Genomic DNA, 22,734 nt, shown 5'->3' on the forward strand with positions numbered 1-22,734 from the left:
CAAATAGAATCTTCATAAAAGAAAGGAAATTTCTAATATAACTAGATATCTATTGATTCTAAATAAAACAGGTTTCTTCATTAAACTTCCTCTTTTTATAAATGCACTTCGAGTATTAAAATAAGTCCTTATTGGTTTGTAAGAGTAAAAATAGAAAACTTTTCCATATCAGCTTTTAAAATAAACTCCTCTGTCACAGGTAGAGCCTCTGCTGCCAGCAAACGTTCATAGTCTCGGCAGGGTTACCTTTTAACCATGTTCTTGTCCATTGTTCCATTCACCTTAGAGTGTGACTAAACAGAATGAATTCAAAAGATATTCTCGTATTTTTTGAATTTCAATTTCTTTTTTCCGTTTAAGATAAAAGCCATTGTCCTGGTTTGGTGGCCAGATAGGTGACAATGCCATTCACGGGTAGTAATTAAACTGAACAAGCTGGCTCGTGATGAGACCCCTTGTCTTGAGATTTCAAGCCATTACCCTGTTTGGTATGCAGTTTTGGTAATGTCAGTTAAATTATTTTCCTATGAACATGGTAAGCAGGCTTGTGATAAGACCTCTTATCTTTAATCTTTTATTTTTTAGAATTACACTCTGAGTCATCAACCACTGTTGGTGAATGGGATGAACAATTATCTTATTAAGAATAAATGGATGACAGGTTTAAGAGTTGAAGATGCTGAAGATGAATTAGCTCCTATTTTCGTATAGATAACCTTTGGGGACTAATTTCAACCACTCAAGATGATTCATAGATCTTTGTTCAGAGTGAAATTTACAAAGGTGAGTCTGTAATGCTTAGAATAAAAAGACATCTAATTTCCTAGAAATGATCTCTCTTGGTTCAGGATGCTATTTTTTTTTTTAAAAAGTAAATATTAATATTACTATGGCGAGACAGCTTTTATTTACAGCGAAAGGTCAATGGGAATGTCCCGCATTCTTATTCCTACAAATCCTATAAACTATGAAAAACTAATAAGCTAGAAAGAGAAGGGGTTACCTCCTCAGTTAAAGAATTTCTTCAGAATTAGACCATTGACAGGGAGAGAATCTCTCACCCCTGATAGATTTTGAAGTATGAATGTAGAATGGCCTACTTTTTCACAGATTTGAAATGGTCCTAGCCACAGTTTTTGGAATTTGGAATGTTTACCTTTGTCTTCGTGGGCTTTGTCCCATTTCAGGACTAGATCTCCGACTTCAAATTGTCTAGGGCTGGATGAGGCTAGATCGAAAGCTGCTTTAATGACTTGCTGATGTCTTGCATGTGTAACCTTGGCTTTGTCCCTTTCTTCTTCAAGTTTGAGTATTTGATCATGTCTAAACTGTATGGAAGAAGAAGGAATTTCGTCTATAAATTGTACTAGGGCTAAAGATGGGAGAAGAAGATTGGTTGGTACAACTGCTTCTTTTCCATAAACAAGATTAAAAGGAGAGGTCCCTATGGAAGCTTTCTGTGTAATTCTATCGGCACATAATGCAAATACCAAGGATTTATGCCAGTTCTTATGATTTTCTTCAATTGTTCGCTTAATGATTTTGATTAGATTTTTATTAGTTGATTCTGCTAGGCCGTTACCCTGAGGGTAATAGTTGGCAGAATATTTTAATTTGAATCCTCTTTTGATAGCGAAATCAATCATTGCATTGCCTGAGAAGTAAGAAGCATTATCAAAGACAAGAGCGTTTGGAACACCAAACCTGGTTACGATGAACTGATCTATAAATTCGATGATTGCTTCCGAGTTTGTTGTCTTTAATGGAACTGCTTCTACCCACTTTGTAAAGTAATCAGTTGCTGTAAGGATATACTTGTGTTGCTTGGAAGATGAAGGATTAATTTCTCCAATGATGTCCAATCCCCATTGTTCAAAAGGTTGTTCAATGTTGATTGGTTGTAAAGGGAAAGCTGGCTTTCGTTGTCTTCCACTGGCAGCTTGGCACTTAATGCATTTCCTTACATATTCATGAGCATCCTTAAACAAAGTAGGCCAGTAATATCCGGCATGAATTGCTTTATGAGCTGTTGTATCAGCTCCAAAATGTCCTCCTGCCGGTCCATCGTGTAGCTCCTGCAAAACCTTTTGAGCTTCAGGTTTCTCAAGGCATCTTAGTAATACAGAATCATAGTTTCTCCTGAAGAGCACATCGTTAATAAGAGAAAAACTCTTAGCTTTCAATCTAATGGCTCTCTTATTCTTGTAGGACAAATTGGTAGGTGCATAACCATTCTTTAAATAAAAGATTAGATCTGAATATTGAGATTCGGAATCCGGTATACTTAGCTGATTGACTTCTTGATTTTGCTCTGTATCACCTGATTCAGGAATGTTTGATGCTCCTGCTAAGATCCTGCAAAAACCTTGACCTTTAACAAATTTTGCTGGCTTTATTTCTAGATCATATTCTTGGAGAGCTGCGACCCAGTTTGCCCTCTTTTCTCCCAATTCCTTTTGAATTAATAGTTGCCTAACTGCGGAGAAAGGAACTATTACTTTAGTATGGGTTTTAAGAAGAAAGGGTCGATAATGTTTGACTGCTTTAAAGACAGCAAAAGCTTGTTTCTCAATTTCTGAATAATTCAATTCGGCGCCTTGGAAGTTAGAACTGAAGAACGAAATGGGCGCTTCCAAATTGTCATCATTCAATTGAGTTAGTACTGCTGCGTAAGATAAGTCGGATGCAATAGTATATAATGTAAAATGATTAGAAAGATTTGGAGTATTCAGGGCTGGGACATTGATTATGGATTGTTTAATATCATGAAAAGCTTGCTTTTCTTCTAGTCCCCATCTGAAGGTTGAATTCTTTTTAATCATCTTTTGCAGTGGTAGTACAATCTGTGAAAAATCTGGAACAAATCTCTTAACGAAATTAATTTGTCCTAAAAACGACTGCATCGATTTTTTATTGTGTGGAAAAGGAATTTCAGAAATTTCCGTAATTCGCTCAAGATCTACATAAATGCCATCCTTAGATACAATAAACCCTAAGAGCTTGCCTTGATTGAGAGCGAAAAAAGACTTTTTCGGGTTAAGAGAGATACCATATGTTTTGCATCGTTGAAAAATCTGATTCAAATCATGCAAGTGATTATATATCTTTTTAGAATATACAGTAATGTCATCGAGGTAGACAACTACTGTTCGGTTAATTAACCCTCTAAAGGCTGTATCCATAGCTCTTTGAAATGTCGCCCCTGCATTTATGAGTCCGAAAGGCATCTTTTGGTATGCGTAAGTTCCCCATTTTGTTCTGAATGTAGTTTTTAATTGGTCATCGGGGTGGACCAGTACTTGATTGTATCCTGAGAAACCATCAAGAAAAGACATCAATTCAGATCCTGCTACCGATTGAAGGATTTGCTCCATGGTAGGCAGAGGGAAGTTATCCTTTAAACTTGCCTTATTTAAATTTCTAAAATCAATACAGATTCTGATGTCGCCGTTTTTCTTCCTGACGGGTACCATATTGGAGACCCAGTTTGAGTGTCGGACAGGAAAGATAATCTTAGCTTTTAAAAGCTTATTAAGTTCCGACTTTATCTGGCTCTCCAAATTTGGATGGATTTTTCTTAACTTCTGCTGGACTGGTTTTTGATCGGGAAGCATAGGAATAGTGTGTTGTATGATAGATGTATCATATGTTTTAAGGTCATCATACTTCCAAGCAAAAACTTGTTTGTTTTTTCTTAAAAGTTTGATAAATGCTTCCTTTTCTATTGTAGAAAGTCCTAATCCTAAATTTACATTCTGAGGAGTTTGAGCCGTTCCTAAATTAATCAATTCAAACCTAAGAGTAGAGCTCTGGAGTTTAGCATTAATTACAGGTTTAAATCTATCTTTAATGTCATAAAGATCTTCAAGCTTTACCACAGGTTTAGGAATAACGTTATCTTGAGATGTTTGCTTCATTTGAGAATCATGCTCATCCTCTTCAATGACTTGATTGTCATAGGACTTTTCAGAGGTCAAAAATTGCAGAATATCCTCGTCATGGTTGAAAACCCTCCAGCTAGTGATGTTATCAGGAACTGAAGGTCTAAAAATTAACTCTACAGAAAATCTATCAAGACTATAGTCTTCGGAAGGGAGAAGCTTGGAAGCTACGTTGGCTAGTAAATCAGCTGCTGAGTTTTGCGATCTTGGGATTGATAAAATATTGAATGCTGAGAAATGTGAAGTGAGATCTTGCACTAGCGTTTGATAATGCTTAAGGTGACTTGAGAGGCAATGGATTGTATTCCTTACCTGTTTAACAATGATCTCACTATCGCCGAATACTTTTAAATATTGGACTTTAAGGTCAATTGCCTTATATAATCCCTGAAGTAATGCTTCGTATTCGGCTGTATTGTTGGTGCATTCAAATTCTAATCTACAAGAAAGCATTGTCTTTTCGCCTTTTGGACTAACCAAGATGCAACCTGCTCCTGAGCCCTCGCTGGACTTAGAGCCATCAAAATACAAAGACCAAAATAAAGGAGAATCAGAAATATTTACATCCTTTTGATCTACATTAAAGCATTTGGATAAATTTGATTGTGAAAAATTTTCTACTTGAGATGTACAATGATTAACTTGAAAAGGGGAAGATTGGGCAATAAAATTGCCAAAGAATGATTGTGAAGAATAATTTCCCAAAATGTTATTGTTGAAAGCCACCGGCTGGTTTTCTTGTTCGAAATCGGTTACTGTATGAGTCATATGCTTCTCACGGTCGATCCTTATTTGATTTGGCTTACCCTTGTAGGGGAGCCACATATGTGACCAATCGGTGGAAATGTATCCATGTAGTTTCTCAGACCAGTCTCTGCTCAGAATTAAACCGTAAAATTCAGGTATGTCGGCTATCAAAATGTCTATTCTCTGTACTATTCTGGGATCAGCAGACAACCTGATAGTCACGGAATTAATTTCTCCTATGACCTGAACTTTGGTTCTGTCTAACTGTACAATGTGGATGGCTGACTTCTGGGGTTCTATGTTCAGCTTAGAACAAACTGAAGCTGGCATAATATTGGATGAAGCCCCTGAATCAATTAAACAGTTATGCAGATTTCGATTATAGATTTCATAGGTGAGCAAAAAAGGTGGGGTATGAGAATTGGATCTATCTCCAATCAGAACCGAATCGGTAGCTTCGACCATATCTGGAGGGGGTTGTCCTGAATCATTAGCAGCTTTTGAACTAGGAAGAGGGGAAGAGGGAATAGCGTTAAATTCCCTTAGGAGCAGTTTTTGCTGATGTTTTAATTTACCTAGTTCAAACATAGTTATGTTTGCCTTGGTCTTTTTCATGTCATCGACAATATTATACTCCATATGGTCAGATACCACTAGTGTTTTGGATGTTGAAGGAGAATTAGAAATTGGAGGCTGGTTTTGAGGGGCTGCTACCGGAGATTTCTTTGGAAGAACTTTTTCTTTTGGTGTGGCAGCACCTGCGCTCCTCTTTTTTGTTTGAGTAGGTTCAGAAGCGCTTCTACTTCTTGTAGTAACCGGAAAGGCTTCTTCTTCATTCTCAGTATCAGGATTTGGGAGTATAAAATCCCACATTCCATGGCACTCAACTACTTCTTCTTCATCATCGGTCTGTTCAGTTGTTTCACCTTCCTCTTCTTCTTGGTCTGAGTCTGCATTGGATATAACATTGGGTGGCTTTGACTCTGTTTTCTTGAAAGTTCTAAATGGTCTTTTATTTGAGGTTTCAGCCACCTGTTTCTTGATATCAACCATTTCATTAGACAATGTTTTAAGGACCTTTTGTAAACCCTCCATATCATAGGGGTCCTTTGGGGTTTTCTTCTTGGAATCATCTATAAACGAGACTTTTTTAGCTTTTCGGTCTTCAAGAGCAGCTTTCTTCTCAAGAGCATTAATGCGCTTTTCAACAGCAAGTGCTTCTTTCATGTTTTCAGCTAAGGTAGGTTTGCCAGCCCTGTCTACAAAAATAGCTATGTTGGCAGGTAAGGCAGTAATATACCATTCGCTTCTGATTTGTTCACTTGGTTTAGAGTCAGTAGGGATTTTATTCAGGAGTTTATTAAATCTAGCATTAAACTCTTTTATTAGTTCCCTATGCTCTATTCTTAAGTTGGAGAGATCATTTATTAAAGTAGCTAAGGACCTATCATCTCCATACTTGGTAAGAAACTCCTCTTGGCATGTGTTCCAACTGGTAATTAAACCAGAAGGTAAGGAAAAATACCAGGATCCTGCCGATCCTTGTAAAGTGTAGGGAAACAGTCTGACAACAACATCCTGCTCTGTCACTCCTTTCAAGTTGACTGCTAACATAAAATTGTTAATATGTTCTTCAGCTTGGGTTCCGTTATCTGGATTAAATTTAGGCAACCATTTTTCGGGAGCGTCTGGTAGATCATGTAATGGTCCAGGCATGTTGACTGCACCTGGCCTAGTCCATGGATCTGCCATTGTGCTAGCAACAGGGGTTGGTACTACTTTCGGGGTTCCAGATATTTGAGGAGGTATCAAAAATGAAGAGTGAACAGGTTGGGATATTGAGGCTCCTATTCCCTGATGAACAACAATCTGTAATGGAGGAGTGGATGGTCGACTTTGCAGATGAGGAGATGAAATGGAAGATGTGGAAGAAAAATCTCCACTATCAGATCCTTCAGTGTTTTTCTTTGGCCTTTTCCTTTTGGGTAAAGGAAACTCAGTGGGTTCAATACCAAGTTTTTCGCTCTGAAGTCTGGTGAGAGGATGAGTGAGGTTGAACTGCGAAGTCGCACTGCTTTCTGATATCTCAGATTTCTGTGGTGAGATGGAGAAGGTCTGAAGTTTCTGGATTAGAGACTGGACTTCAGGGGATTCAAGACTCAGTTGTTCTGAAATATTATGGGTATGAGCAGTGGTTGATTCTTCTTTTCTTTGATCATGTGCTGGTAAACCAGCATGTGATCGAGAAGGAGAAGATGGTTTGGAGGGGGAATTACTCTTAGAATGGTTTGTGGGGTTGGACCTACTTGCCATTCACAGTTGATGGCCCTCCTTCTAGCACCAAAAATGTTGAGGCCTCGAAATTCGTAGCAACAACATCGGGGAAACCACCCGGTCCGGAACTTAGTGCAGCTCCTTTTCCGTTTGGAATAGTGGCTCCGACTGGGGATAACGGGACCAGTTTCCCAAAGATTATAAGTGAACGGGATGGATGGATGATTTAAGATATGAAATGATAATAAACAAAATAACTAAACTATAAAAGAAATGCAAAAACTATAAGCTAATCCCGGGACTTATCAATTCGGACAGTACAGCGTTTAATAAACTATGCTTAATGACAGGCATATAGATGACACTAACAACAAGCATAGATGTTTAATCATTTGAGATTGCTCTGCGTAAGTAGTTACGTAGAGCTATAATAGCGAATTACTGTACTCAGTCATTTATATCATTGATACATACATGGGTGAAAGATAACAAATCTCAAAAAACATTCAATAGTGATATGAAATGAAGACTTATTGTTGTATTGCATACATGTATTCAATAATAGCAAAGTAATAACACAGCAATTCATATAACTGAAAAGAGAACAGATACAGATAATAGTACCATGCAAGCTGTTTGATCAATCCAATGTATTAATCGCTATGTAGCAGTCCTTCCTTCCAACCAGAAAGCATTCCAAGCAAACGACAATAGTGCACAATTTACTTAAACAACATTCCAAGTAAAATTAAGGACCAGTGGTCGAGTTTCAAAAAGAATATGGACTGAAGCACAATAGTGCAAACTTCAGCCTTTTAGTCTTTTACAAAATTTTACGACCCTTTCCAAAACAATGAAAGGGTCTATAAATACTATTCTAATCTAACTATTAAATATCTAAAAACTGAAAACTAAGAAATCGGCATCAACAAATATCATCTTGCAATTTGGGTGAATTGGCAGTCGGCGGCGATGTTCAGTCAGCTGTCTCTTTGCCTTTACTCTTTCGCTGACATATAGCCAGCATTGGCTCTACTTCAGGTGGAGTATTGAGGCGAGAAGTCAGCTGTGCATCATATGTGGCATCTTGGAAATCGGCAATCAGGTATTGGAGAGCGTCGGTTAGACAGTTGAGAGCCGACCTTTGAGAATGCGGTTTAATCAAGAAAAGCCAGTATGCATCGGAGGTCAAGGTATTTACTCCAGCAATTAACCGCCCTTGTTCTTCCAGCTTAAGATAATTCTTATGCTCCAGCATATTTGCGGTTGTTATATTTCCAGGTGTGCATTGTGAAATCATATTAGCCAGATACAATGTATCATTGACTATATTGATCATGTTCGTGGAAATTGTTTTGCATCTGGATGCTGCCCTCTCTGCCTTCATTACCTGTGTTTCCCATTCCATGAAAAGTATGTTCTTGTATGTTTCACTGATTCGGGCTAAATTAGCAGCTTGCCCTTCTGGAGTATCTTGCCATTCAATATATTCTATTATTTCATCTTCGGCCTGATCCAAGTTAGTCCTGGCTTTCTCGATTTGCTTACATACTGCTGTAGATATATCACAAAGTGACTCAGCCTCAACTAGCTGTCGGCACAAAAGTCTAATCTGGGATATTAAAGCGCCGTTTATCAGAGTTGCCTCTGTTCTGAAATCTTCAATGCTCTTGGCGCCTTTAATACCTTCAAGTTGTGCTGAGAGCTGAACTATTTGATCTTCTTTAGATTTCATTAACAGCGCATTTGATGCTTCCAACTGTGATAATGCCTCTGCTAACTCTCGTGCTTTAATGTCACTTTGGTCTATCCTTAGTTTTTCAATTTGCTGGATTAACAAATGATTCTCTTGTTGTTGAGCCAGCAATTGTTCTTCCGCCTGTGTCGTTTTATTCTTTGCCTCTATCACTTCTGCTTGCAATGCATATACCTCATGCTCTTTAGTCTTCAAAAGAAGACTCACTTCGGATGCTTTGTCAATGGTTGCTGCTGAATAAGCTCCCGCGAATTGCGACAGCTTTGTTAAATCTTCAGAGGGACTTAATTCTCCCTTCCAGACGACATTGCCCGTGACTGTTTGCTCATTTGAGACAGAAAGTTGATCAAGCCTTCGTCTCTTCCTTGAGCGTCTTACAACGGCTTTATGCTTAGGGCTGTAGAAAATGTCTAGAGGAGGAATTTCCTCTACCTGAAGATCAACTTGATCAGATGGATTCTGAGTAACTTCTTCAACATTCTGTACTGTGGGTGGGCCGCTGGTTCCTTCAAGAACCGGAGAACCAGTAATATCGGGAGTCTTTAAGGCATCTGAGTCTTTGGAGGCTTCTTTACCACTTATAATAGAATCAAATTGGTTCCATTCCTCAATTAATTCAGTATCGACAGAGATTTGCTTACTCTGTTCTTTTTCTTTTTCAATTTTCTGCTGTTCTTCGAATGCCTTCCGCTGTTGCTCCTCTTGTATTCTCCGTTGCTGTTCCTCCAATTCCTTTTTCTGCCTATCTTCCAGCTCTTTCCTTATTTTTTCTTCTTCCTCTCGTTTCCTTTGTTCTTCTATCTCCCTTTGCCTTCTCTGTTCTTCTATCTCCCTTTGCCTTCTCTGCTCTTGTTCAATTTGTGCTTTTTGCTGCTTTTCTGCCTGCAGTTTTCTTTGACTTTCCTCCTGTTCTCTAATTGTAACGGGAGGTAAATTTATTTCTGGCTGATCAGGCTCGCTTGAGGATGAAGTTGGGGTTGTAGATAATAACTTTAGAGGCAAAGTTTGCAACCTTTGCTTTCTAAGTTTATTAAATTCAGTTAATTCCATATCTCCATATCTCATTGCAGCAAGTTGTTTGACTTGGCTTATTGAATCAGCACCCATGAACAGGTCGTCAAACTGGTCTTCTTGATGAACCACCTTTGTCAGCTTAGCCTGTTCCAAGGCAGTGAAAGCAGCCTTGTTCGGGTCATAGAGTCTGTTGGGAATAGAAACTAGAGATAGCATTTGGAGTTTTGCTGCTTCCTTTTCTGCATGTTTATAATTTAGCAGCGTATAAACTCCAATTCTTAAGGGAAACGATGGCCATCCTCTCTTCTTCTCCTCTTTGAGAGTTTGGGTAACACCTTCAGACATTATCTGATAAGAGATTTCTCGGGCCAACAGTTTGTCTGGGATGTATACGGGAAGAACATGTGGCCTGGCCTTGCTTCCAAAAACTCTGATATAAGAAAAACATTCTTCGCCGAACCAATGGGCTACGGCTGGCAGGTCAAAAGAGGCTTCATAGGAAATCCTAGGGATAGGTCTGTCAAAAATAGAATAGTGAACGGGAACCATAAAACCATTGCAAATTTGGTATAAATGATCTTTGTGAGAAGGTTTCCACAATTTACGATGATACAAATGAATAGGTGTTGGGTCATGGGTTGTCCATCTCCAACCAAGGACAGGAAACTCAGAATTAAAACAAAGGGCATCCATAATGTATGCAGAGTAATAAAAAGGTGGGATTTTCCTCTCACTGACTCTGGTTTTGGCCCTAAACTCACGAATAGCTAAGACCAACTTATCAGACAGGATAGAGGCCCAATCCATAATTATACTATTAACGGCCGCTTCCATTAAGGGAACCATATCAACATGGATATTTGCTGAATCATGAAATCCCCACAATCTACACATCATAATTCCAGCATAGCAGTAAGGTGAAGCCAGAGAAGCATTGGAATACTTACCCGACATATCTTGTTTGTGTTTTGCTGGATTTTGCCTCCACTCTCGTAGAGGTTCGGCTGGTGATTCATTCTCTCTGGCAAATTTTTCCACAAATGCTTTGTTATAGACTTGCTCGGGATTGGGCAGATGATACATTTTTCTTAAGTCTTCAGGCTTGAAGGAGCCGAAAATCCTTCTATCCTTAGAAACGAAGGTTCTGTTAGTGAGAGGAACTTCTTCAATTGCCCAATGTACCACATCAGTATAAGGCAGGACTTGTTCCCTGGCTGCTATTCTGTGCAGAAAAGAGTCCGCCAAATCTTTAAGAGTTGCCTCAGACTTTCTTAATTCATCCACACTTGCCTCCGTTACTGTCACTTCTGGTTGTTCTCCTTCTAGCAAATTGTATGTCCCTTGCCATGTAGTACCAGTAAGACCAGTGCATGTAGTATCTGAGATTAAGCCCTTCCTTGAAGGTGTAGCAGCTTGGCCTGAGGCAGGTGTTGCAGTAGAACCTGCCATCTTCTTAGACTTTTTTCCCATCATATTCAGACTTCTCTCGTTAGTTGAATTCTACACAAGTGCAAGAGAAATCGTAACAAAGAAATAACAATGACAATCCATAACGGGATAAATATATGATTTGAAGCGTGGCGAGATTATTCTAAAAAGAGGCTGCGGATTTAATGATTTGAGCAGGCGCCGTAGATGTAATGATGGTGATTTTACGGCCTACAGCTTCATAAATGACCATTACTTAAGTTATTAAACCGAATGACTCCTTAAAGCGTGTAATAGATCTTTGAAAGGTCTAATCGTAGTTGTTCGTTAATTCGAAGGGGCAAAGCTTTTAAATACGCATGCATTACCTTATCCCTTTACTTAACGGCTTTTTGAAATCTGTGATTTTGTCAAATCGATTTAAATATAACTTTAATGCTTTGAAATAATCACCTTTTGGAACTGAGGTCATCATTAAGCGTCATCATATCGCATCGGAAGTGTGTGTGTGGCGTTATTACTTGGGAAAGTTTTTAGCGAAAGCCGATTGCGATATCGCATTCGGCACGCGAACATACCCCCAGATGTGTATCAATTGCTTTTAGCGAATGCCGATAGCCGATATCGCATCGGGCCGGAGTGTTAAAACATTTTCCACACGACATAGTGGAATGCCGATAGCCGATCGCCGATATCGCGTCGCATCGGGGAAAGGTATGTGCCCTTTTGTGTGTGCATTTGCTATTGCCGATGGCCGATAGCGATATCGCATCGGGAAAAACCAAGATGGCAACCGAACTTGCGATTACTTCTTTGGACTTAACCAAAAAAAAATTGCTTACCACTTGCTCAATAAGGGTTTTTTGCATAAATTCATTTGATTATCATACCTTATTTGAACAAGTTTATTAATGCCAATTAAAAAATTTAAAAGGGACCCATTTCATATGTAAATTGTTTGTGATAAAATTGTTATGAAATGGGGGGTTGTTGTAGGGCACAACATGTTGCTACAGAAGCTAGTAAAGAAATGATTTGGTTACAAAGGTTTCTGGATGAATTGGGTAAGAAGCAGGAGTTGGGCAGGTTATACAGTGACAGTGAGAGTGTCATTCATCTTGCAAAGAATTTATCATTTCATTCCAAGACTAAACATATACAGCTCAAGTACCATTTCATACAACCAGTGTTGGAAGATGGACAATTGGAGCTAGAAAAGATACACACTAGCCAGAATCTTGCAGATATGTTTACAAAAGTTGTAACCAAGGAGAAACTGATATTCTGCTCGGTTTCAATTGGTCTTCAAGTTGGCGATGAAGATGAGAAAGAGTCAAGTCCAAAGTGGAGTCATTGTCTAGCAAATGAAGCAGCGGTGGAGTTTCTATAATCAGTCTCCAAGTGGGAGATTGTTGGGTATGGAGACTGATTATCTTCTTTAATCAAAGGTATCACTGCATTGGGCCCTAGTTTATAATGGGGCAGAAATGCGGCCCATTTTTTTGCCACCAGGGAGGGCGATGGCGATTTTTATGAGCCCCCCCCAGTGAGGGTTCGAGGGCAATGCCCCCGAAGCTAAAAATAGATGTAAAATTGCCTTGTAAAATATTGTAAATTTGAAGTGTCAATCTGGGCTGTTCATTAAGGCGAATTATGTGACGGTAGAAGTTATGTTTAATTTAGGGTTTTTTTCCCTATAAGGCAACCCCTTGCTATATATGGCAGAATTGTATTGCGGCTGAACATATGTGTATTCTGAGCAAGAAAGGGAGAGGAGACTATGTGAGAGTGAAGAGGAAATTACAGCGGATCAGTTGTAGGTTGTATCTCTTCATTTTTCTAGATAATATAAAAGGAAGGACTAATTATTTCTCCAAGGACGTAGCCCAAATTGGGTGAACCATGAATATATGTGTCTCTCTCTTGTTTTATGCATTTTCTGTTTTTGTATTTCTACAATATTTTATGTGTTTCATTGCTATATAATATTATTTTTCTAACACTTTTCTTCTATTTTGTGATCTGGTTGCATAACATTTGGTATCAAAGCTTTGGATTCTAGGGTTTCGATGCTTCAAACAAGTCATCTTGGAATTTTCGCTATAAAAAAAATTCTACAAGATTTCAAAAGCTGAAATTTTGACCATGTCGAGCCGAAATCTAGGTGAACTTCGTGTAAAAAAATTAAATCTTGGTTAGCTATATTTTCTGAGATATGGTCCGAAGAAGTTAGGGTTTTTTCATGCTCCAGAATTCAGTCTCAAACAGGTGACCTAGGGAAAATCATCATAACATTCTATACAAGCATCAAATTTGAATTTTGTAAACAATGATTGAAATTGCACGAAATGTAGTTTTTCATGTATCATTTTCAGGGTCGAAGGTTGAAACAATGACATGTGACATTTCGTAAAAGTTCTCTCTACTGAACCAGTCCATAATTAGGCCATCATGGGAGATTTGGCATAACTTTATCTTGAATAATTGAATCTTGATCTGACTTGTGGTGTTGGAAAGAATACTTAGAAGGTTACCATAAGACACAATTTCAGACCTTGAGAGGCTAAAATTACAAAGATAAAATAGTTTCAATATCAAGCTTCAAAAAACAAGAAAAAAAGGTGTGCATTTTTTTAAAATTTGCATAACTTTTGTTTGAAAAATAGTTTGAAGCAATTCAAAGGGCTTAGTAAAGCGTATATATCATTATTTGGTTCCAATATGTCTCGCAACAAAAAAATAGATACTCCTAGTAAGCAACCAGAAAGCTCTACTATGACGCATGAAGAAAATGAAGAAATACAACATGATATATCAAAATTATGCGACCAAGTGCAACACATTTCGCTCTCGCAAAGAGTAACCAAAAATTAAATGGAACTTAAGATGGATGGTTTGAAGAATGATTTAAAATTATACATGGAAGGTTTGAAAGAAGGTTTGGCAAAGTTATTACAAGAATTGCTTCCTAATGGTGACAAGGTACTCCATGAAAATCAGGATGAGGACAAAAAGAATATGAAATATGATTTTAGAGACTCCAAGATTGGGTTTAAGACCCACCACATTCCAAAGATCGATATGACGAAGTTTGAAGGAAGGGTCTAGTAGCATGGATACTACAGATGGAGCAGTACTTTAATTTACATTATATGAAACACACAAAAGGTAGGCATTGCATCTTTATATCTAGAACCTAATCAATGTGTATGGTATTGATGGCTTTTTTCTCGTAAATCACTTGTAATTTGTACAATTTTTACGAAATAATTGATAGCACATTATGAGGATACAAATAGAAATACATTCTTTAGCCAATTGATAAATCTCAAACAAAAGGGTTCAATGGTACAACACATTGAGGACTTCCAAAGATTCAATATCGAGGTAAATGATATTCTAGAGGAACACGAGATTGATTTATTCATGGGGATTCTAAAAGATAACATCCAACATGAGATTCGCCTTTGGGAAACTAATTCATTGGAGAAGGAATTCAAGGTGGCAAGAAAAGTTGAAAGCAAAATTATGGCAATAAATAAGTCTACCACTCGCAACTATAAAGATGGAAGTTTGGTTGCTCCTAGCCTCCCACAACCTACAAGATTGACACCACAACAACTGGAGGAAAAAAAAATCAAAAAGGTTTTGTTGCAGTTGTGATAGAAAATACACTAAGGGTCATAAGTGTGTTGAGCATAAATTATTTTACATAGATTGCAAAGAGGAGGAAGAAAAGGAAAAATAAACATACAGTATATACACCAAGAACCAACCCCAAAGAAAGAATAAATGACCCTGAACATATCTTGTAATACTTTGGCAGGAATTACCACTACTTAAACTTTCAATATAGAAGGATATATCAAGAAAAGAAAAGTAATAGTGTTGATCGATTCTGGTAGTACCCATAATTTTATTCATTGTAAGATAGCCAAGGAATTGAATTGCTCTCTGTATCCAACACCAATGTGTCAAGTGATGGTTGCAAATGGAGGAACTATAAATTGCTCAGGGAAGTTTCATAATAACAATCTAACCATGGGGGAATATGTATTGAATACTCCAATGTTTTCCATTCCAATTGGTGGTGTTGATGTTGTATTGAGATTCTAATGGTTACAATCTTTGGGACAATAGTGTTTAATTTCAAGAACTTTTCTTGAAATTTTTCTGGGAAGGAAAGGAAATTGAGTTAAAGGGTGTCGCAGGGATAGGGGAAGATAATCAACTCTAATGGCATGACAAAGATTTTGAAGAAAGAACAATGAGACATAATGATCCAAATGGAAAATGGCATCAACCCATGGTACTCATCCACCCATATTATTCATTGACCCATGGAATTTACCCATGGTATTGTAAATGGCATCCGCCCGTGGTATTGTAAAATCCACCCATGGTATTCATTCACCCATGGAATTGACCCATGGTATTGTAAATGGCATCCGCCCGTGGTATTGTAAAATCCACCCATGGTATTCATTCACCCATGGAATTGACCCATGGTATTGTAACTGGAAAAATACTATAAGTAACAAGTCAAATTTTGTAAAAGGACAAATTGTCCGCCACAATGTAGCCTTTACAGTTCATAGGCATGTAGCCACACATATCTTCTCAGAGATAAGCTACCATCGCCCTAGCTGGTTTGTTTCCATTTCTGGTTGTAAGCATATTTTAGTATTTTCCATTAATGAAATGAAGTATTATTTCTGTTGCATATCTGTCTTTATGATTATCTATGTATTTTGTTGCATTCATGTTTAAATCCAGATCAGTGGGTTTTCATAAAAAAAAAAATTTGTGGTTTTGTTTATTGGGCATTCTCCTATTTTTCTTCTGGCAATGCAAGTTTTCAGATCTTGGGGGCCTCTCCTCCCAAGATCCATTTCAAGTTTTCAGATCTTGCGGGCCTCCCCTCAAGATCCGGATCACATAATTGCACAATTATGCTTACTAAATGTTTAAACATTGAAATCATTTGTTTCTCCAGATCTCCAAAGAATCTTGGACAATCATTTTGTTGGCATTATGTTTCTGGTATGGCTATATGTTACAGATGTTGTACTTGATGGCAACTCCCGTGGCAAGGATCTCATTTTATTGAAAATTAAGAAGGACGCAGGAAATCAGTTCATAAGGTGCGTACCCGCAGGTACACCATGCAGGGACCGCGTCCAGAGACGCAGGCCAGCCATTTAGGAGGTGCGTCCACCCAGTGCACACATTTCAAGGCAGAGAAAAGCACACATGGGGTTTCTTATGTTTTACTCTTGGTATTTAGCCGACGGTATTGGGTTATTATGGTGTCGGCTCGTGGTATTGTTCCATGATTTTAGGAGGAGCTTGCCTATATAAAGCAAAGGAGATCATTTGGCTCATGTATGGTTTTGGTTGAATATCTTATGAGGGCTAGATCTGGTCTAGATCTAAACAAGGCGAATCTACTGATGGACCGAGATCTCTTCGGCGCATGTTCAGATCTGTAGATCTGACTGTCTGGGTTACTTCTGAAGTCTTGAAATCATCTATGCCCGGAGGGACGCAGGTGCAGTAAGGGTTCAGGTGCGCCGGGACGCAGGCGCAGAAGGGTTCAGGTGCGCCGGGACGCAGGCGCAGAAGGGTTCAGGTGCGCCGGGACGCAGGCGCAGAAGGGTTCAGGTGCGCCAGGACGCAGGCGCAGAAGGGTTCAGGTGCGTCGGGACGCAGGCACAGAAGGGTTCAGGTGCGTCGGGACGCAGGCGCAGAAGGGTTCAGGTGCGTCGGGACGCAGGCAGTTCAATAGACTCAGAGCGAGGGACGCAGGCTAGCAGTTGTGCAGGGTGCGTCCGGGACGCAGGCTAGCAGTTGAGAAGGGTGAGTCCAGGACGCAGGCTAGCAGTTGAGCAGGGTGAGTCCGGAAGCAGGCAAGCAGTGGAGTAGGGTGCTTCCTTCTCTTAAAATCTCTGTTTATCATTGTTGTGTTCTGGGTTTGGTCCTATTACTGTTGATCTGGTTACTACAGTTGATTGGGTGATTCTCTCATACTTGATGATCAATTGATGCTTATGGATCCAGTTTGAAAATTTATGAAAAGTGGTCCTTGTAAGAAAAGAAGTAGGGGGTTGTAGCTCCCTTCCAGGAGAGACTGGAAAACGAGAGAGAGTTGTAGCTCTCTGCAGGTTGTAGCCTGTGTACTGGTAAAGGACTGCACCAGTACAAAACCATTGTAAAAGAAGTTTCTAATTTGAAAGAACATAGAGACATATTGCAGCAGGTGGTTTTCACCCACATTGGGTTTCCACCTTACATCTTGTGTTCTTTGGTGTGACTATCTGTTTTCTTTGTTCATGCACATTATTTATGGTACTGACATGCAAATATAATTCAAAGATCAAATAAGGAAGGTTCATTAAAAGAATTAGATAATACTGATTCACCCCCCCCCCCCTCTCAGTATTATTTCCAACAATTGGTATCAGAGCAGGTCCTTCTGAGGAAGCTTGATCGCTTGAAGGAAAAGATCCATCAGAATGGCTAATCCAGAAAGAGAGGCACACATCAGGCCACCAGTCTTTGACGGGAACAATTTTACTCACTGGAAGATAAGAACCACTGCATATCTACAATCACTTGGAGCAGAAGTTTGGGGGAATCGTAGAAGGAGGATACAAATTCCCATCAGCAACTCCTACAGATCCAGCAGAGAAAAAGCAATATGAGCTCAATGCCAAAGCTGTTACTGTCCTATTGAGTAGTTTGACTCAATCAGAATTTATGAAGATCATGCATTTCAAATCAGCTAAGGAAATATGGGACAAAATCGTCACAAGCTACGAAGGAGATGATCAGGTAAAAAGAGCAAAGCTTCAAACTCTCAGAATCCGGTATGAAACTCTTAAGATGCGTAATAATGAAAGCATAGCTAATTATTTCCTGCGTATGGATGAGATTGTGAATTGTATGAGGGATCTGGGTGAAGAATTTGAGGAAGTTGTCTTAGTTGAAAAAGTTTTGAGATCTCTGTCTGCTAAATTTGATTCTAAAGTATCTGCCATAGAAGAAAAGGAGAATGTGCAGAAAATCACCATGTCACAACTTCATGGGATCTTAACTGCTTTTGAAATGCGACAAGAGGTACCACCAGAGGCCGCATTCAAAGTGTCAGAGGAAGAAGATGAGGTAAATTTTGTCAAGAATCTTGAACGGGGAACTGGACGGTTCAAAGGTAAGCTACCTTTCAAATGTTTTCTATGTGGTAGAGTTGGTCACTATGCTGCTAGATGTCCTCATAACAAAGGAAAGATATCTGAAGAAGATGGTAGAAGCTATTATACCCATATTAAAAGTTCATTCAATGATAGTGAAGATATTAGAAGTCTCATGGCACATAAGAAGAAGAATGCTTCATCCAATAATAGCGAAGATATTAAAAGTCGCATGGCACATGAAGAGAAGAATGCGGAAACTGAAGAAGTTGCCAAATTAAAAGAACAATTGGAGACAGAAATCAGGGTAAGGGAGCAATTGCAGGATATAGTAAAGGATCAGAGTACAACTATTCAGAAACTTGAATCAAGGATTCTCTCTCTAAAAGAAGATCTTAAAAAATCAAGAGAACAGAACAGAGAAGATCTTGAAGATCAAGAACATGAAGTGATCAAACTAAAGCGACAAGTGGAAGAAGGAAGAAAAGCTGAAGAAGACCTAAGGAATCAATATCTGAAAAAGGAAGAACAACATCAAGTTGAGGTAAATATCTTGAAAGGTAAAATAGAAGAAAAGGATAAGCTTTTGTGATTTCAAGATAGTACTAAAATCTTGGATGATATTCTTAATAGTCAAAGGTCTCCTGCTATCAAGACTGGTCTTGGTTTTCATGAATATGTTGAAGGTGAATCTAGTTCACAAGGTGAGGCAAGAAACTCTAATGAGAAATCTGAAATGCTCAACAAGGAACAACCAAGGAAAGAAATTCCTCAAGGAAGATCCTTTACTCCTAACTATGGACGTGATAGACGATTATTTCCTCCACTGAAAAATGTTGAATGTTATGTATGTCATAATCTTGGACATGTTGCAGCCAGATGTAGAAGTAGAATGGTTCAAGAAAGATCATCGCATCCCAGGTATTTCAGAGGATATTGTTTTGCCTGCAATGCATATGGACACAAAGCAATTGATTGTGATAGAAGGAAGATGAAAAATGTAAGATGTTATACATGCAACAACTATGGGCATAAAGCAAGGGAATGCAGGAGCAGATTTCAAAATTCAAAACAAAAGGACCATACATCATCACAGTTGCAGGAATTGAAGAAGACAGAGACAGAAAGGTGTGGCATAATTCAGACAGCGGACATAACAGACACAGGGGAATCTGAAAGTGATGAAATTCAGTATTCCATCTTGCATACGCTGATATAATGAAGACAAGTCGCGTATATACGCGAGTTACAGGCTGCAAAGTCGCGTATATGAAGAAAGGGCAGCAGAACAGACTCAGGTTCAGTCATGGTTGGCTCAGGCTCAGGGGGAGCAGAACAGACTCAGGAAATGGTTCAGTCATGGTTGGCTCACAGGTTCAGGGGGAGCATATAATGCATTGTTGGCATTATGGAGGATGGTCAGAAGGAGATCTTGGAAATAGCTGCAATATGTCTCTATCTCTTTCATGGTGGATTATGGTTCTTTGTTGCAGATCTGGTTCTTTTTCAGGGGGAGCATGATCTTAGGGGGAGTATACCCCTTTGCCCTTGATGTCAAAGGGGGAGAATGAAGCTGAAGTTTGTGAGGTTGCCATCAAGTCCAAAGGGGGAGATTGTTGGCATTATGTTTCTGGTATGGCTATATGTTACAGATGTTGTACTTGATGGCAACTCCCGTGGCAAGGATCTCATTTTATTGAAAATTAAGAAGGACGCAGGAAATCAGTTCATAAGGTGCGTACCCGCAGGTACACCATGCAGGGACTGCGTCCAGAGACGCAGGCCAGCCATTTAGGAGGTGCATCCACCCAGTGCACACATTTCAAGGCAGAGAAAAGCACACATGGGGTTTCTTATGTTTTACTCTTGGTATTTATCCGAAGGTATTGGGTTATTATGGTGTCGCCTCGTGGTATTGTTCCATGATTTTAGGAGGAGCTTGCCTATATAAAGCAAAGGAGATCATTTGTCTCATGTATGGTTTTGGTTGAATATCTTATGAGGGCTAGATCTGGTCTAGATCTAAACAAGGCGAATCTACTGATGGACCGAGATCTCTTCGGCGCATGTTCAGATCTGTAGATCTGACTGTCTGGGTTACTTCTGAAGTCTTGAAATCATCTATGCCCGGAGGGACGCAGGTGCAGTAAGGGCTCAGGTGCGCCGGGACGCAGGCGCAGAAGGGTTCAGGTGCGCCGGGACGTAGGCGCAGAAGGGTTCAGGTGCGTCGGGACGCAGGTGCAGAAGGGTTCAGGTGCGCCGGGACGCAGGCGCAGAAGGGTTCAGGTGCGTCGGGACGCAGGCACAGAAGGGTTCAGGTGCGTCGGGATGCAGGCGCAGAAGGGTTCAGGTGCGCCGGGACGCAGGCAGTTCAATAGACTCAGAGCGAGGGACGCAGGCTAGCAGTTGTGCAGGGTGCGTCCGGGACGCAGGCTAGCAGTTGAGCAGGGTGAGTCCAGGACGCAGGCTAGCAGTTGAGCAGGGTGAGTCCGGAAGCAGGCAAGCAGTGGAGCAGGGTGCTTCCTTCTCTTAAAATCTCTGTTTATCATTGTTGCGTTCTGGGTTTGGTCCTATTACTGTTGATCTGGTTACTACAGTTGATTGGGTGATTCTCTCATACTTGATGATCAATTGATGCTTATGGATCCAGTTTGAAAATTTATGAAAAGTGGCCCTTGTAAGAAAAGAAGTAGGGGGTTGTAGCTCCCTTCCAGGAGAGACTGGAAAACGAGAGAGAGTTGTAGCTCTCTGCAGGTTGTAGCCTGCGTACTGGTAAAGGACTGCACCAGTACAAAACCATTGTAAAAGAAGTTTCTAATTTGAAAGAAGATAGAGACATATTGCAGCAGGTGGTTTTCACCCACATTGGGTTTCCACCTTACATCTTGTGTTCTTTGGTGTGACTATCTGTTTTCTTTGTTCATGCACATTATTTATGGTACTGACATGCAAATATAATTCAAAGATCAAATAAGGAAGGTTCATTAAAAGAATTAGATAATATTGATTCACCCCCCCCTCTCAGTATTATTTCCAACAATCATTTGAAGGTATTTAAGACTCTCAAAGGCCTCTCACCTATTTGTGATCATGATCATGCTATTCACTTGATACGAGGAAGCGTTCCTCCAAACATCAGACCTTACGATATCTCTATGCCCAAAAGAGTGAAATTGAATGTATGGTAGCAAAAATGCTAGAGGCATGTATAATTCAACCTAGCCAAAGTTATTTCTCTACTACAATAGTATTGGTACACAAGAAGGATGGATCAAGACATATGTGTCCAGATTATAGGGAGCTCAAAAATCTCACTATTAAAGATAAATTTATCATTCCTCTCATTGATGAATTGTTGGATCAATTACATGTAGCAATTTACTTCACCAAGTTGGATCCTCATTCAGGATATCATCAAATTAGAATGAAGACTGAAGACATTCTGAAACCTTTGAGGTCTTCAATCACTATGATGCCACTTAGATTATTATCAAATTATCCAAATACATCTCGCCAGAAAATTTATTCTTTAACTTCTTCAACAATGCCAAACACAACCTCAACATTTTTTCAACATGATTTTGTCTTTGTTAACATCTTTATCCATATGTAGTACTTTCATTCATTCTTTGATCTTATACTTTATTCAAGGTATTCACTATATTTGTCATTATATGCCCTCCCTCTTAACTGGGGAGATATACTCATTCTTTATATCCAAGCTCCCCCTCAACTTAGGGAGATCAATAACTTCATAACATTGGAGAAACTTCAATCTTTCAATTTCTTCATAAACATTATTCTTTCTTATGGTAACAAGGTCATCTATACATCATTCTTTTAGCTTCCATTATATATCATCATGATCATTATTATCAAGTCATCTTCAATATCTTGAAGATTATGTACTTGCAAATCTTCAGCAACAAGTACAACCAGGTAAAAGCATGAAGTCAACTTTATCAAAATTATTGGAATAATCAATTTTAGACATAAAAAACCTAAACCTAGTTAGGTTCATAGTCAACAAGGGTTACATCTTTTATATAGTCGACTTTAACAACTTTCTAGGGTTTAGTAACAAACCCTAGATTCCATCACCAAGACTAAAGTCTTAGATATCATCGACAGAAACAAGCTAATAATCCAACCATATTATACATCTAGGGTTTCAACAATATGCTCTTAGAATTTCATGTCAAACTTTACTAGGGTTTTGTTACAAACCCTAAATTTATTTAAACTAAAACATCAATAATAATCAAGTTATCATTCTATTATTTCGTATCAAACTTCAAAATTAGATATACAACAAATTTTGACCACGCTAGGGTTTTGATTATACAAAAGTACATACACCTAGGGATTTTATTCCTAGAATCTC

The sequence above is a fragment of the Pinus tabuliformis genome, chromosome 1_2, assembly GCF_031772625.1.
Source record: "Pinus tabuliformis cultivar Carrire ecotype Pingquan chromosome 1_2, CPIR1, whole genome shotgun sequence".
Lineage (NCBI taxonomy): Eukaryota > Viridiplantae > Streptophyta > Pinopsida > Pinales > Pinaceae > Pinus > Pinus tabuliformis.